The sequence below is a fragment of the Lissotriton vulgaris genome, chromosome 5 (genome assembly GCF_964263255.1).
Source record: "Lissotriton vulgaris chromosome 5, aLisVul1.2, whole genome shotgun sequence".
Taxonomy (NCBI): domain Eukaryota; kingdom Metazoa; phylum Chordata; class Amphibia; order Caudata; family Salamandridae; genus Lissotriton; species Lissotriton vulgaris.
Genome location: NC_141693.1, coordinates 986440809 through 986457842, shown reverse-complemented (window position 1 = coordinate 986457842; position 17034 = coordinate 986440809). Strand labels below are relative to the sequence as shown.

General features: G+C 43.3%; 1 protein-coding gene across 1 annotated transcript in view; it reads right to left on the bottom strand.

The window, feature by feature from the left end:
* Positions 1-17034, bottom strand: part of DNMBP (dynamin binding protein) — a 583091-nt gene that overhangs the window by 514512 nt on the left and 51545 nt on the right. The window contains exon 2 of the mRNA XM_086922586.1: positions 7811-7975. The gene's annotated coding sequence lies outside the window, so the exon portion shown is untranslated. The remainder of the gene's footprint in view (positions 1-7810; positions 7976-17034) is intronic.

The window sequence follows — 17034 nt, the reverse complement described above, 5'->3', positions numbered from 1 at the left end:
TGTAAATGGAGGAGAGCGAGGATTTCCTTTTGACACTCGCAGGGAGATCCGACTGCCTGCATGTTTAAAACTGAACTCATTCTAACATATTAAGTACGTAGTGTGCGTGGACACGGAGAAAGTCAAAATGTAAATGGAGGAGAGCTAGGACTTTTGACACTCGCAGGGAGATCCGTTTTAAATCAAAATAATACATTGACTACCAGAGTACAGTCAAAGAATTCCTACAAATTACACTAACAGAATCCCCTTAAAAGTCGGGAGGGCGGGTGAGAGAAGAGGCAGCCAGCTTGTTTATGAGCGCCGCGTGCCTCGTGAACAGCGCCGCGCGCCCCTATGCAGACTCCCCCTGCATTCCAGAGAGGCGCACGACGCGATCCGGTCAGCCATGCAATGCTGTACAGACAAGACCTGGCCGCACGCACAACGTTATCCTATGGGGAAACGCTGCGCGCGGCCAGATCTTGTCTCACTTCGGCGTTCTCAGAATGCTGAGACGCCGACTATAGTTCTCGGCGAGAACGCGCTTTCAGCGCGTTACTAGCCGAGACCTAAAAATCATACAAGCATGAGATTTACTTGCAAGCCACACACTATCCAAGCTATCTATTTTGCCTTATGCCTGCAACAACTGGAAATATATGTCGCAATTACAAATAAATGGGTGATAGTTTAGTTGATACAAGGTTGCGTGACATGTGAGCTACAAACTTTAAATCATGCCTCAAGAAACAACGTATTTTAAAAATGCAGGATGAAAAAAGAGGATCCTTCTTTTCACACGCAATTTCTGCAACTGACCCACAGCTTTCACGAGGCATTGCAATTTACCCTTTCCCGCCTTCAGTCACTGGTTGTTTGCCCAGGTGCACAAAGGGGCGGCTCTTCCATTAGGGCGGAGGAGCATCCCCCCACTGCTTTCTCGAAATGCGAGAAGTAGAAATATAAAATGGTATTTTAAATACCATTTTATGTTTTTGCTTCTCGCGCTGCGAGAAAGCAGAAGGCAGGGTATGCCTGGTTGGGGGCGGGTGGGTCCGGGAGCAGTGGCTTGCCCAATGCTGTGGGCCTTGACTGTTTGGTCGTCCCAAACCAGTCATGAGCACTCTACATTTTCTCTATGTAGGCTGCATGCAACCTACATAGAGAAAAGTGGCCTCCCCGTAGGCACCTGGCTGGGCTCAGTCCGGACCAATCACAACACTGCCATTGCAGCATTGTGATTGGCTTGGGGAGGGGAGGGAGGCTGCCTGCTTCATGTTCCTGCCTGAGGCAGGAGACCAGCAAAGCAGCAGGAAAACGCTGGCAGGAGCTGAGGCGGTGCAGGGCCCGGTATGGTATTTTTTTTGTATTTTTAAACCCCCGCGCAAATCCACGCACAACCATCCCGCACGACCAACACCCCCACCTGTGTGTGCGCTGGAACAGTCCTCATTTCAAAATTGCCAGGTATTTATTTTCATCCAACAGTAGCACGAAGTTGCTGATGCCCATAAATTGCAAAACGGTCACTGTCTAATAAACTATTTTTCTTCTTGTACCTTTTCCAACATGTGGAGACAGAAGCCATGCATAGCTGTTCATCACAGAGACATAATGTGGTTAAAAGATAAGATCAACATTCTTTTCTCCAACTCTCTCACATTAACGATGATTGGAATAATACGCCATCCTCCCCTAGCACCTCTGCTAGGTGACAGACGTGATGGCTCAATCCTTTAATACTGGAAGTGACAGAAACAAGCCCACGTGCTGTACCAGGTTAGCAGATTATTTTCTGTTAGTCAAATGTGAGGCACCGGAAGCAAACATTGCCCAGGACTTAACCTGGACATCTGGGTTCTCACCCACTCGTGTGCACTTCTGGGGCAACCACTGTGCATTCCTTTATCTCAAACTGTCAATATGTGCGATTTAAATTTTGAAAAATAACTTTACAGAGTACTGTCCAGAGGTGGAAGTGCATAAAAAAAAAAAGATATAAATATATATATATTTATTTACTTGACTCCAATCCGCAGATTGGAGTCAAGGTACATTATAGACCTCTCCACCAAACACCCACGAGGCCTGAATAGTGGGGAGAAAATGGCGTTTCATTTGGGAAAGTAAAACTGTAACAAACAGACATTAGGATTAACATATGGGTTGCTAGATATGAAAGTCCAGATGAACCGACATGTAATTCCAAGTCTATTCCCAATTTGCCTGCTGTAACTAAGATCTATGATCTGTGATTTAGGACAGGTGACGTGCTATATGTGTCCTTGACCGAAATTTTCATTAGCTCTAGATATTTATGTTTATGTATATGAATTTGCCACTGAAGTTATGATGTTTCTACTCTTCCTTATAATATTCAATTGATGAACTGAAAATTTGAATCTGAAATAATTACTTTATTACAGATATGATTTTGAACTGCCCAATTTATATGAAGTCTTGAATGATGAAATTTGATTAACTTTTTTATCCTCGGTGTGATACGTATGCATCTTGTTACATAAGAATAATCATGACAATATGGATTTACAGAGGACATCAGCTGATCCACGGCTTAATGAATTGTTTAATGTTTAAACTTTTTGATGTGACAAATACCCTCTTGTCTAGCGGTAATAGCCCATCGGTGGGCAAAAAATTTGCTTTACATAGGCCATATAGTCTTGTAAATACATTCCAAGATGGCGCGTATTGTGATCTTATAAGGGTTAAGTCCTCTGTTGATTTCCATGATTCATGAGTGAAAAAACTTTATTAACATGTCAAATGGTGTTGTTGTGCTATACACACTGACGAAGGCAGCACGCCGAAACGCTTCTGTGCACGTACCCCGCTAATAAACTGTTTGCGGTTGACAGGAACTCCTCGAGTGCTGTTCTCTTTCTTTGGAAAGGAAAAGAAATAATCGAGCGTCATAGATATATATATATATATATGCTGTGGTCACAGGTACAACAATGTTGAAGGTCAACATTCACAGTTCTGGAATGGTCTATTATTATTATTTTTTTTTTTACAAATGTATGGGAACTTTTACTTCAAAATTAAAAAAAAAGGTTTGGGAACATGGTTTCCAATAGATCCCGCCCACTTCAACAACTAGTACTGTCCTGATGTTACGGCCCCCTCACACATTGGTTCCCATCCTCTGGTTTCCACTGGACTAAATGTACCACACTGCTCTACATACAGCATCTCGTATTTTACATACTCCTGCTCTACACATAGCACTGCTTGCCTGATATGCTTCTGCTCTATATACAACACCTTGTGTTTGATATACTCCTGTTCAAGATACAGCACACTATGTTTTACGTATAAAGTAAATACAAACGGCAGGCAAAGTTGAGTTTCTTGTAGAAGTTTAATTCAAGCATAACAGACCACTGGTGAGGAGCGGTATGGTGCAGCCTCCAGCTCAAAGGACGATTACAACATGAACCACGTTGTACACTCTATCCTACATCATGAACACATCATTACATTCCTAATTTTTTTTAACACAATTTATTGATTTTGCTTTTAAACCATCACACCCATGAATACATTTCACATTACTTTTGTAAGAATGCATAATAATATACATTTGTAGGTGTCAGTCCTTGACAGTGGATGTTACACATTCGCTCTCCATAGAGATCTGATTTTTCCGCATGCCACGGGCCTCTTCCCACCTGATTGCTGCACTTTCTGCTCCGCCGCAGCGCACCATTTTACTGTGCCAATTGTGCACTGTTGGGGGTTTCTGTGACTTTAATCTCATTGTTTTGGAGCACTGTGCTAGTAATAAAGTTAGATCAAGAAAGCAGAGTTGTACCTTATGTGTCTTGAAGTGTCTATGAAGCCCCAATACGCATCTTTCGACTGTTACATTTATTTGGAGATTGGTCAGCGTTTCCATGCTGTGTGTTTATACATTAAGACTCGGGCAGGACCATACCATGTGGACAATGTCAGCTCCTGCTGCTTTACATCGTGGGCAATGGTGCCGTGTATTTGGGAACATATGCTGCAAGTGGTGTGGTGTAAGGTAGGCCCTATGTAAAATCATGTTTTGTATAAATCTAAATTTTGCACTCCTCGATACTTTCTTGGGATATTCTAGGATACCAGCCCACTCCCTATCAGAGAATTCATTCTCTATATCTCTTTACCATTTGTTGCGCAGTTCGGTATGGTATATCTCAGCATGTGCCCGGGTTCCTCTATATAGCCATTTTATTAGATGGCGCCCTTCTCGCATCAGGTATATTGCCTGCACTAATTCATGTGTTGGGGGCTCTTCCCTGGTGGCAGCCCAGTACTTCTTTACATATCGGGGTATGGAAGCATGTGTCGTATATAAATTACCGGAAACCCCGTTCTCCCGTGTGAAATCCTCATGGTCCATCAGTATGTTATTGTTGAAGAGTGCACCTACCGTTTTCACCCCTCCTTCGTACCAGGTGAGGCTGTTATGTCTTGTGATCTGCCCATTCAGTGTTGGGATGCACTGACTCGTGTATTGTAGTGCTTTTTTCCAGTACGCAAGATCGATATGTAATAGTGCCGGTGCCACTCGAGGGATCTTGCTCCGAGGCGAAGCGGGGGGAGGAGAAAAAAGAAAGAGAGAGAGACAGAGACAGAGATAGAGATAGAGATAGAGACAGAGACAGAGACAGAGATAGAGACAGAGATATATACACGGAGGTCTGGTGCTCCCAGCCCACCCCTGCTGGTCCCTAGTTGCAGCTAAATCATTCAATTTCAACGTTTGGAACACGCTGGCCACTGAGTCAAACCCAAAAGGTTGACTGGAAAACATAAACACTCCAAATTGCATACCAAAAGCTGTCAGGTCAGGTGACTCTTATTCCAGAATCACCTGGTGATATGCCGATTTGAGATCAATTACTGAAAAATATCGGGCTCTATTAACAGCAGCCAGCAACTCATGAATTCTTGACACGTGTTGGTAATCTACCACAATATTTGCACATAAGCACAAGTCATCATTTTGTTGTTAACCCTATTACAGCAAAAATCCACTCTGCACGGTTTGTAGATTCAATAAGTACACAACATGTCCAGATGTTGTTTAAGTTGTTGGCACACACCCAAAGGTATGATAAAGACTTTGTAGTGTATAGGAACAGCCCCTTTGTTTTTTAGCTTAATGAGGTGGGAAAAAATGTACTGGTCCCACATTATCTGCAAATACTACACTATATTTTTCAATAATTCTTTCCATGTTAGACTGTTTCACATCCACATGACCCAACGTCACATCACTTAAAACAATGGGACAATCTGTACATTGACAGAGCATCACACCAAGTTTGCTTAAATCATACCTACCAACAATATCCTTACTGAGGCTTTGGTTTGCATAACGCGTCCCAGAAATTTTAGCTTGTCCTCAAAATACCCTAACATATCTATATTAAAATAGCCAAACGCTTAAGGGTTTACATCAGAGTCCATCAAATCGATGCGTTTCCACTTGTCTTTAAAACTGACTTCAGAGTATAGCAATCAGAGAACACGAATCAGCCATTGTGTCAATGGCTATCTGTACCAGACCCAGCTGTGCCTTAAACCAAGAATTATCATCATAAACATTATAATGCTCCTTGTTAGCATGTAAAGGTAGAACTACATTTTCATAAGTATCATTTACATCTTCCACATTGTTGACTGTTGTGCCAGCACTGAATTTTGTACTTCTCCAGACCGATTGAAAAATACCTACTTTGTTAAATTTAGCAAATTTTTGTTTCAATGCTGGACACATGGGATTATTGCTTGGATTAGATTTAGAACCGCATCTGAAACAGGTAAGATTAGACATAAAACTACACGCTTTAGTGATTGTTTCCTCCCCCCACCCCACATTTGAACAGAGCAAACTGGTAAGCCTGCCTTAACCTCCTTCAATGTTAAAACTCTTGAAGGCAGAATAGTTCTTTCAATGCCTTCGGCAATATCTAAAATCTCTGACAGCTTAGGACTTCAGCATTCCAACAGCCTGTATTCATTTTTTTCGATTTACAATTGAAAACAAATTGGTCCCTTATATACGTGTCACAATTTGCAGCTAAGGCCCTTAAAGTTGCAACGTATTCCTCCACCAACTGAGTATTCCCCAAATTGTTTTCTTTTGTAGAAGCTATGGCATTCTATCATAACAATGGACTCCTTAATAAAATGCTTTTCCAGTCTAGATACTGCCATTTTAAATACATCCAAAGGTACATTTTCCTTTTGTGACGCAGGAATATGTTTTACGTTTTCAAAAATCTCAATAGCAGCTTTCCTGAAAAAAACCTGAAACATAAGGCTAATTTCTTGTCCGCTGAGAATGCTTCATCATCAATTGCTACCAGGTAATTTTCAAAACTTTTAAACCATTTTTTCCAAATTAAAGGCGGTTTACCTGGTGTTTTTAAAAATAATGTTGGCGGATTCAACATCTGTGCATTTGCCATAGTATTTTGGAACTAACTGGTATTTCACCAACACCCTTCAAATGTGCCGTCATCCGGAAATACACAAAGTACCTTGCTGTTTGAAATAATATTAAATCTTGAGGTAGTATATATTATTCTAAATCTAAAAAAATACCTTTAAATGTTTTGTGAATTGTTCTCTGAAAGTATGCACGTCTCTGATGAAACACGAAGCTCGAGAATCCAGTTAAAAGTGTGCACCTTTGAACTAAAAGTATATGCGTCAGGAATCCGACACATAGATTAATTCAAGCGCGCACGTCATGAACTCTGACATGCCGGATCAATTTGATGACAAGGTTGTGCATCACTCTTGCAATGCGCACAAGCTTTGATTGATAAACTTGCCCCAAAATGGCTACCACACTTCACATTAACGTTGTGCCGTCATGCCTTCTTGTGTGCGCTCCAGCTGAAACGCATCCGCCTCTTGAGCAACAAGCGTATGCACCACCTTTGCTCAAGCACAAGCTCTCCTCGGATCCACATGCACCCGCAGCGTCAAAGAGGTAATGAAACCTTGTATCAAGTATTCAAAACACTCAGTACATGTAAAAATATAGCGTTTGGCCGAAATATAGCATACCACACGTCGATCTCCTTGTACACTGTCCCCGGTGCTCACTGCACGTAAGGTGTTAGCCATAACGCCAAACCTTTCAATTCTTTAGTGTACAAAGGTACCTTCTCACAGTGGGCTGATTCAATTCTCGCTAATCAACATCTGAAATTAATACAAACAGCAGGCAAAGTTGAGTTTCTTGTAGAAGTTTAATCCAGCATATTAGCCCACTGGTGAGGAGCGGTATGGCGCTGCTTCCAGCTCAAAACACCACTCCAACATGAACCGCGTTCTACATTACATCCTACAGCATAAAGGCATCACTACACTCCATGACACCTGTCAACAGAGCAGGATGATTCAAACCACACAACACCGCTTACCTGATATATTCCTGCTCCACATATAACACCCTGTGTTTGATATACTGTTTCAAATACAGCGCGCCATTTGATATACTCCTGCTCTACATACAGCACCTTAAATTTAAAATATCACTGCTCCAAAAACAGCATCCAGTGATTGATATAGTCCTGCTCTAGATACAGCACCTTGTGATTGATGAATTCCACTTAAAATGAAAATGTTTTCTGTAAGGCACTCCACTGTTTCTTATGTTATGTCAAACACATCAAAAATTGTTATCAAAAGGTAGAGATTTGTCATTCTTAAGTTAGGTAAACAGAGTGTTAAATCCTCGAACAGGTCAAAAACTGTGACAGGCTCATTTAGAAGGCAGAGAGAGATAGATACTCACGGGCTAAATTCTGATAATTCTGTAGTTTTCAGCGACAGTTCCTGAGCACAGCAAGCAAATCAACGTGTAGCTTTCCTTGTGTGAAGAACCCCAGACGCATAGGACTTCGAGAATACTGGTTCCAATCACTCGTCACCTTGAAAATACTTTTGATTTCTGAACAACCTAGAGTATTCCACAAAACAAATCAGAACAGTAAATAAGCAATCGAAAAGTAAATAATTAAAACTATAAAAAAAGCAATAATTTACAATAAAATGTAAAGAAGCACACATCCCCAAACGATTAAATTGGTACTACAGGTGCCCAGGGCCTGTACATAAAATTCTACTAGGGGGAAGCTGCACTCAATGTGCCACCCACTTTATTAGCCCTTTAAATATGTCTAAGGCTTGCATTGAAGTCGGCAAGTACAGTTATAAACTACCAGTTCAACCTGTCAAGGTAAGCCTCTTGCCAGGCCCAAACCTCCCTTTTTAATACATATAAGTCACCCCTAAGGTTAGCCCTATACATCTCATAGGGCAGGGTGCAATGTATTAAAAAGCTAGACTTGTACTTTCAAGTTTTACATGTCCTGGTAGTGAAAAGCTAAAAACTTGCTAGGACAGGGAGGCAGAGGCGTAGCTAGAGCTTGTGGCGCCCGGGGCTATCCTTCAGATAGCCGCCCCCCTCGGGGTGCTGGGGAAAAAGGACGGCGAGCACCTGAAATAGGTCCGAGAGACACGTAGTATCGTCGCTAATAGATACCTCGATCATGCAAGTTACATGCACATACATGACACGGTCCAGGGCTAGACAGACCTCGTCCCCAAGATAGTGCCGCCTGGGACGGAACGCTCCCACCTAGCTACGACTGTGAAGGAAAAGCAGAAGGAAACCCAAAACTTACATCCGTTCTATATACTCTGTTTGTGACATCACAGCTTGTGCAGGACCCTTGTCCCCTGTCCCCTAGCTGCCCGTCCATGACCTCAGCAATGTCTGCAGACCGGTCCGCCACAATGGGTTTGACCACGATGCCCCTGGAAGCACCTTCAGGATACTACAGGTGAGTCCAATGTACCCGATCACTAGACTAACTTGAGTTCTGCAGTTGGGGCAGTACCAGCCCGGCAGTGGAAGCCTTCTCACTCCACCCAAGCGCCCCATGAGAGCTCAGTAGAAGCCATCCCACGTGCCCCTCCCAGGAGAGAGCAGGGGAGCCATCCACTGCCCCAACCGCAGAAGAACTACATACCCTGCCCCCCCCCATCCCAAGAGAGCAGTGTAACCATCCTACTCCTCCCTCCCGCCAAACAGAGAGCATTCAACACCAAATCAGTGTTGCCTACGGTCACTACAGTATAGTAGTGTGAGTTTTTAAAGACTGTCAGTGCTCCGAAAGCATTTTAATAATCTGGAGTGTCAGGCCAGAGAATGTAATAGAATGAGAAAAATGCAGTTTTTACCTACCCAGACCAGAAGGGTGATCTGACCCGTGGCCCATCGTAGAGAGATATGTATAACAAGAGATAGAGAGTAAAGGGATTTTATCCACTTGAGCGGACGGAAGGGTACTCCCGGTCCCCAGGTTCAATAGCTATATAACAAATATAAGGAGTACCACCAAAGGTGAGGCTAAACAGCCAGTATTGGTGGGATGAGACTCTGATTGGGAAGAAGAAGTCCTTCTTTGTTTTTAAGGAACCCCTCACTCACCGACCTGGTCGGTGACATGCTTCATCATCGGGGCCACCTTGACAGCCGAGTGCCGCCAAGGTGTGCTGCAACACCTGAAATACAGTGGAGCGGGTATGTGAGTGATGAATGTGAAAAAAAGGGTCAGTGGGTTAAAAATTGTCGTGGTATGACTTAATATTATTTATTCTAAGGCTACTGGACAATGTTAAAATAGTGTGTGTAGATACAATGAAGGCTTTAGTAGGACCTAGTGTATCTGAAGTATGTGATAGGTCTACATGTTTCAAACCATAGGTGGGAGTTACCGGTTTTTCTTCAGGACCATAAAAAATTAAAGGAGTTGGGTGGTCAGGGTACACTAACGCCCTGCCATACCTGCAACCCTCTCAGGAACCTAGATAGCAAGTTTGCTAAATGGTTAAAATGATTTGCAACCGAGTATGGTTACAAAAATTGACAAAAATCTGTGAAAAAAGATAAAGGGTTATAAGTCACAAAGGATAGTTTACATGCCTGTAACGTAGTGAAGTGACGTAGTCCGTTCTATCTTTGAGTCATTCCACAACCAGTATCAGCGAATTGTGCAGCGTGCGGTGTGCCTGATTAATTTGTAGGAACACATAGTTTCCTTAAAAAGCACACCTATCAATGTTGGTGTGATTGTGTACATATAATTCTATGTTTAAACCAGTCATACACAGGCTACATAGTGCGTGCCTAACTCATGACTGATTTTTAATTAGTGTCAGGAAATTGCCGACGTGGTAATATGCCAACTTGATCCAAAGTAACAATACACACAAGACAAAACAACACACAACATATATATTTGTCAGAAAATAAATAATGCTCACTTCTCAGTGGAGAAATCATTGCTGCACGGGGATTGAAGGGAGGCAGCAAAAGCTCAAAAACGTATTCTGTGGAGTCAAGGGGAATGGGGGTAGAGATAGTATCAGAATACCGACTGTTCTTATACCTCCTTAGCGGAAGTAGTCCCAAAACGGATGCGTTTCATTAGCGCAGTATCTACTTACAGTTTTCCAGCATTACGAGTGAATTCTCACCTAGACCGCCCTTCCGCGTCCCGTGTTTTTGCAGAGAAACAGCGCCGAAGTTAAAGGCGGCTGCCATTGCGGGCGCGGAGGGCGTGGCTGGTCGGCGCAGCGCGATGACGTCACGCGGTCACGTGGGCGTCGCGTGTGCGTCGGGTTGCCATGCCACCTAGGGTAAACAAATGTCTCCGTGTAACGGAGTTGGCCGCTTATGTGAACGGGGTGATTTTTGCATGGATGATCAAACAATGGAACTTGTATGTTAAAAACAGGCGCACATTAGAGGGAAAAGAAAGGCGCACATTAAAGGGAAAAAACGTGCAATTATTGTGCACCGATCAAGGGGGATGCTTACTAATACCATTTTGGCAATCAGTGCTAGTACAAGAAAAAGGGGTGAAAAAAAGGGGGGGGGGCTATATATCACTGTAAAAAGTCTCTACATTTGGGTGGTTAGGGAAGATGTTCCTTATGGGATTGGAAGGAAAAAATTAGCCAAAGAGAGAATGGTAGTTCTTCTCATTTCTGCGGATTGGTCATAGATGTGCCTGTATCAAATGACTGCATATTACAGAATTAGTTTTTATGACAAATCAGTTTCCTAAGAAAGGACCGAGGCCCAGGGGATGTTGTCATTAAGACCATGTTTGTTGGTGGATAGTCTGTACACCCATCTTTGTTCTTTTTCAAACAGGCGTTTCTGGATGTTCGGTCCAGCGGTGACTTGCTCAATCACTGTCCAAAACATATCATTTGGTGTGTGGCCTTTTTCCAGGAAGTGGTCTGTTAGGCGGGTAGCATTTTTCTTGCAGCGAATTGTGCTGCGATGTTCACAGATCCTTTGTTTTACCTTCCTGGTGGTCATTCCCACGTACCGTTTTTTACAAGTGCACTCAATCAAGTAAACTACATTTTCGCTATTGCAGTTCGTGTGCGCAATTTGTTTCCAAGTTCTCCCAACCTCTAGATCTAGAGTCTTTGTATTTTTGGTTAAATGGCACACACTGCAGTCGCCACAGCGGAAGTGTCCAGTCACATCAGGTAGGCCCCAAGTCCTGGTGATGGAGGCTGTGGGTGGGTTCTTTTTCAACTTTGGTCTGGTGTTGACAAGAGTATCTTTTAAGCTTTGAGATTTTTTGAAGGAAAAGAGTGGTTTTTCCCAGTGTAGATTTCCAGTGTTCAATATATTCCAATGCTTGTTAATGCTCTTAGTTACTTGATTCGATATTGAGTTGAAAGTAGTGACACAGGTCAATGGTATTTCTGCATCATTCCTGGTTTTCTCTTCAAGAAGTGCCTCTCTGGGTTGGTTCCTGGCCCTCTTTTGACATTTGTTTACTATTTTCTTAGGGTATCCACGGTTGTCTAATTTTTTTGAGAGTTCTTCTGCTTGTGTTCTATAATCAGACAGTTTACTGCAATTTCTACGCAGTCTTAGAAATTGTCCGTAGGGTAAGTTCTCCCTAAGGGGTCGAGGGTGGAAACTTTCAAACCTCAAGAGGTTGTTCTTTGAGGTCGGTTTGTAGTGGGTTTTTGTCTCAAGATGATTGCCCTCCTTCGTTATTACTACATCAAGAAAGACAATCTCTTTTTTGTCATGGCAACTTGTGAATTTGAGGTTCATATCGCAGGTGTTGATCCAGGTTATAAATTGTTCGAGACGTTCAGTCGGTCCTTGCCAGATGGCAAGGACGTCATCAATATATCGCCTCCAGAAGGTTAGATGTTCACGATATGGATTCACGTCATTCAGGATGAATCTGTTCTCGAAATCGTATACATACATACCAGCTATGCTGGGGGCAAAAACACTGCCCATTGAGGTCCCCCCGGTCTGTAGGAAAAGTTTTCCTTCAAACTCGAAGAAATTTCGTTTGAGGGCCAGGGTGGCGCATTCCAAAATGAATGCCTTGGGGGTGTGGAAGGGCCAGTCGGTATTCTCTAGAGTGTTCCCCAGGACACGGATGGTGTCGTCCTGGGGTATGCTTGTGTATAGGCTTTCGATGTCAAAGCTTAGGAGTATAGTGTTTTCATCAACCTCCACCTCTTGTAGTAGATTCAGTAAACTCTTTGTGTCTTGTAGGTAAGTGGTTGATTTTTGTACAATAGTTTTGAGAAAGAAGTCGCAGAATCTGGACAGAGGTTCTAGTAGGGAGCCAATACCGGAGACTATTGGGCGTCCAGGGGGCGGTAGTTTCCCCTTGTGCATTTTAGGTAAAATGTAGAAGTAAGGTATCTTCCCTTCACGGGTACACAAGTAGTCCGCTTCTTGTTTGGATATTGCTCCGTTAGTTTCTGCAATCTCAACTAGCTGACAGATTTCAGCTTTCAGATCGCCTGATGGGTCAGTGTCCAAGACTTGGTAATTTTTTCTGTCACTCAGAAGTCGGATGCATTCCTCGCGATAGGCAGTGGTGTCCATAATGACAAGTCCACCGCCTTTGTCAGCCGGTTTTATAATGGTTGTTTCGCAAGCACGTAGTTCTTTTAATGCTGTTCTTTCCATGTTACTTAGATTTTGATAACTGGAGGTAGTTTGCATTTTCTCGACATCATTGTAGACGGCTTGTTCGAATGTCACTATTTCAACCGGTGTTGCGTGTTGGGGTGGCATAAAGGTTGACTTCAACTTTAGTCCACTTTCATTCTCCACTCCACCGTCTCTCAGTTGGCCTTGTTTCTCGAAAAATGCTTTTAGCCTTAATTTTCTGAAGAAGCCGGCCAGCTCACAATGTAACTGGAATTTGTCAAGTCGTGCTGTGGGGACATATCCCAGTCCTTTATGAGAACATTTTCTTCAATATTCGTGAGTGGTCTTGTTGATAGATTTGTAACTAAGGTTTCGCACTGCTTGTGCCCGCTTTGCTCTTCGTTCTGTTGCTCACTGGGTCGTCCTCCTCCCAGTGTACTTGATTGGACTGTCTGTTTTTTCCCCTTTATCTTTTTTCACAGATTTTTGTCAATTTTTGTAACCATACTCGGTTGCAAATCATTTTAACCATTTAGCAAACTTGCTATCTAGGTTCCTGAGAGGGTTGCAGGTATGGCAGGGCGTTAGTGTACCCTGACCACCCAACTCCTTTCATTTTTTATGGTCCTGAAGAAAAACCGGTAACTCCCACCTATGGTTTGAAACATGTAGACCTATCACATACTTCAGATACACTAGGTCCTACTAAAGCCTTCATTGTATCTACACACACTATTTTAACATTGTCCAGTAGCCTTAGAATAAATAATATTAAGTCATACCAGGACAATTTTTAACCCACTGACCCTTTTTTTCACATTCATCACTCACATACCCGCTCCACTGTATTTCAGGTGTTGCAGCACACCTTGGCGGCACTCGGCTGTCAAGGTGGCCCCGATGATGAAGCATGTCACCGACCAGGTCGGTGAGTGAGGGGTTCCTTAAAAACAAAGAAGGACTTCTTCTTCCCAATCAGAGTCTCATCCCACCAATACTGGCTGTTGAGCCTCACCTTTGGTGGTACTCCTTATATTTGTTATATAGCCATCGTAGAGAGAGCCTTGACCATGCAACTGTCACTACAGACAGCCACATGCCCGCAAAAAATATGTGAAAATCTATAGAAATATTTTCATATTTTTGTGGGGGCGGAAGGGTATACTAGGAGGGGACAACCCACGGAATCTGCAGAAGGAACTGTGGCAATGTATACTAATAACAGTTTCCCAATGTAATATTAAAATGAATTGCACCCAAGGTGCCTCGTTTCAATATTCCTGAAAGTTTAGAAAGCAAAGTCATTGAATGTGAGTCCTGACATCACTATATGTGCATGTCCTCACAATCATCTCTCATTAGCACACGAGTACTGCCAAGGTCTCTGCACCTTCATATCGCCTGCGCTCTTTTTGTGTGTGTTACTAAGAACACACAGGTGTTGCTTGCCACATTCACTCTTCAGCAATAAATGTCCACTTCAGCACAAACGTACTTTGCTGAGCTGACGCTGCAATAAGAAACAAGCACTGGCAAAGCCAAAAGGTCTTGCTTATGAGAGCTATTTCTTTGGCAATGCTTTGTAGCCATGCTGTACAGTAGTGCAGATGCTTTGCAGTGTGGCTAAAACTAATTTTAAATGGTACTAATACACAGCCAGGGCTAATGCACTTTTACCCGATACTGCCCCTTAAACTATTCCAACCATCAGATATCCCAATCTTCCCTCACACTGTCCCTTTCTACCTTCAGTCCAGCATTTCTATGCTCAAATGATCGCTCCCCTTTCAACCTAACCTCCATCACCCAAACTGCACCAAAACAACCTCTCCAACACTAAAACTACCCCGTCTTCTCGCTACCCCATACTTTTAGACTACCCCTCCACTCAAACTACTTCCTATTGTCAAATAACTCTTACTACAGTCAGAGTATCTCCACTTACTACCTTCTAGAACAAAGTCACCCCTTCAAACAAACTACCCCTACCTTCATGCGAACTCCACCTTCAAACTACCCCTTCAATGCTGAAACTATCTCCAGTTGTAAACTATTCCCTTTCAACTTCCTCCCCAGCACCGAAGCTACCCTATATTTTGTCACATCCCTCCTGTCCTCTAAATACATCCAACTTTCAAACTGTCCCCACCTCCTACCTACTACTCCTATACTCAGTCTTCCAGTATCAACTTATCCTGCGCACTCAGCATGACCCATTTTACCTGAGCAAATCTTCGATGTCACAATGTCAGCCTTAATACCCGATGCCCCTTGCCTTTCACTATACCAAGGATTTCTAGAACTGGTCTTATTTACTGATACTGAAATTCACCCTCTCTCATCTTTCCATACATTATAATATATATATGTAACAACAAAATGTGGAGTAATCTAATTCTAGTCGCATAGCACAAAACCCCTTAGAATTCTTGCAAATTGGGTGTAATGGGGTAGGAACCACAGCAACAGGCCTAGAACTCCAAGCAAAGCCATATCAACTAAACTAAAGCCATAAAAACTAGAGTAGCCCAGTACAAACAACAGACAATGGGAAATTCCAAAATATTTCAAAGCATATTAGGTGTGATATTTGCTAAAATTACAAACAGTGCCCAATTTACCCTTAGGAGGCTGTCTGTATGAAAGAATTGTATTTGAGGGTTTACTCAAAACACAAAACTCATACAAAGTATTGTTTCTCTGTCTTTGCATAGTTGAAAAATTATATTTATTGTCACAAATAACAAGAGTTATTTGCATGTGTGTGGCTGATGCCATCACTGTGGCACAATGCGCAGTAAATACAATACAATGCTAATTTTGGTTGTGCAAGAGAGACTATTGCACATAGTTGTATACCGTATTTTCCGGCGTATAAGACGACCTTTTAACCCCTTAAAATTTTCTGGAAAGTCGGGGGTCGTCTTATACGCCGGGTACAAAATGTTATGGTATGTTTTCATGCGCTTTTTCATAGCGAGGACTTCACTCGAAGGTGTCAGACCGCTTCACAATAGGAAATAACAAGAAACAACACACCTTATGTTAAAAAATAGAGCCACCGACACTGGCAACGTCCACACCCAGCCCCCGCGCCATGAATTGTGCAAGTATCGAAAGCGAGCGTTTTTTTTTCATAGCGAGGACTTCACTCGAAGGTGTCAGACCGCTTCACAATAGGAAATACCGTATGTAACAAGAAACAACACACCTTATGTTAAAAAATACAGCCACCGGCCCTGGCAACGTCCACAACCAGGCCCCGCGCCATGAAGTATCGAAAGCGAGCGTTTTTTTCATAGCAAGGACTTCACTCGAAGGTGTCAAACCGCTTCACAAGCGAGCAAATGGCGCCATGAGTCTTACCTCGACTGCCGCTGCCGCTGTACACGCGCCTCCAACCGCTTGCACATCCCCAGGCAGACGATGCAGCAGGACGAGGCAGCAGGACGTCCGAAACACGGTATATGGTAACGGGCAGCCAGCGCCGAAGATGGCAGCGCCCGGTGTGTTGACACGTTTGGCACGTTTGGCACGTTTTGGCACGCGCCCCTCTCTCCTTGACATGGGCGTGGGCATAGAAAGGGGACTGTCGAATGTTCCCAAATGTTACCAAAGGCAGTAGAGCACTTGCCGTGATTGGCTGGTTGTTGCGAAGAGGAAAGGCAGTCTGGTGACCAGATACCGTATTTGCCGTACCGTACGTGTGGTGTTGAAGACAGTCTCTGCACCTGTTCATACTGTACAGCACCAGTACATCCAGTGCTAATGGCTGACAGTGAAGAACCCGGCAAGGCTCCAGCAGCACATCCAGTGCAAATGGCAGACAGTGAAGAACCCGGCAAGGCTCCAGCAGCGCATCCAGTGCAAATGGCTGGCAGTCAAGAACCCAGCAAGGCTCCAGGAGTGGCAAGAAGAAGGAAATATGAAGCCAGTTACAAACTTAAAGTTGTGGATTTTGCCACGGAACATAATAACTGTGCTGCTGCAAGACAATATGGAGTGACAGAAAAGAT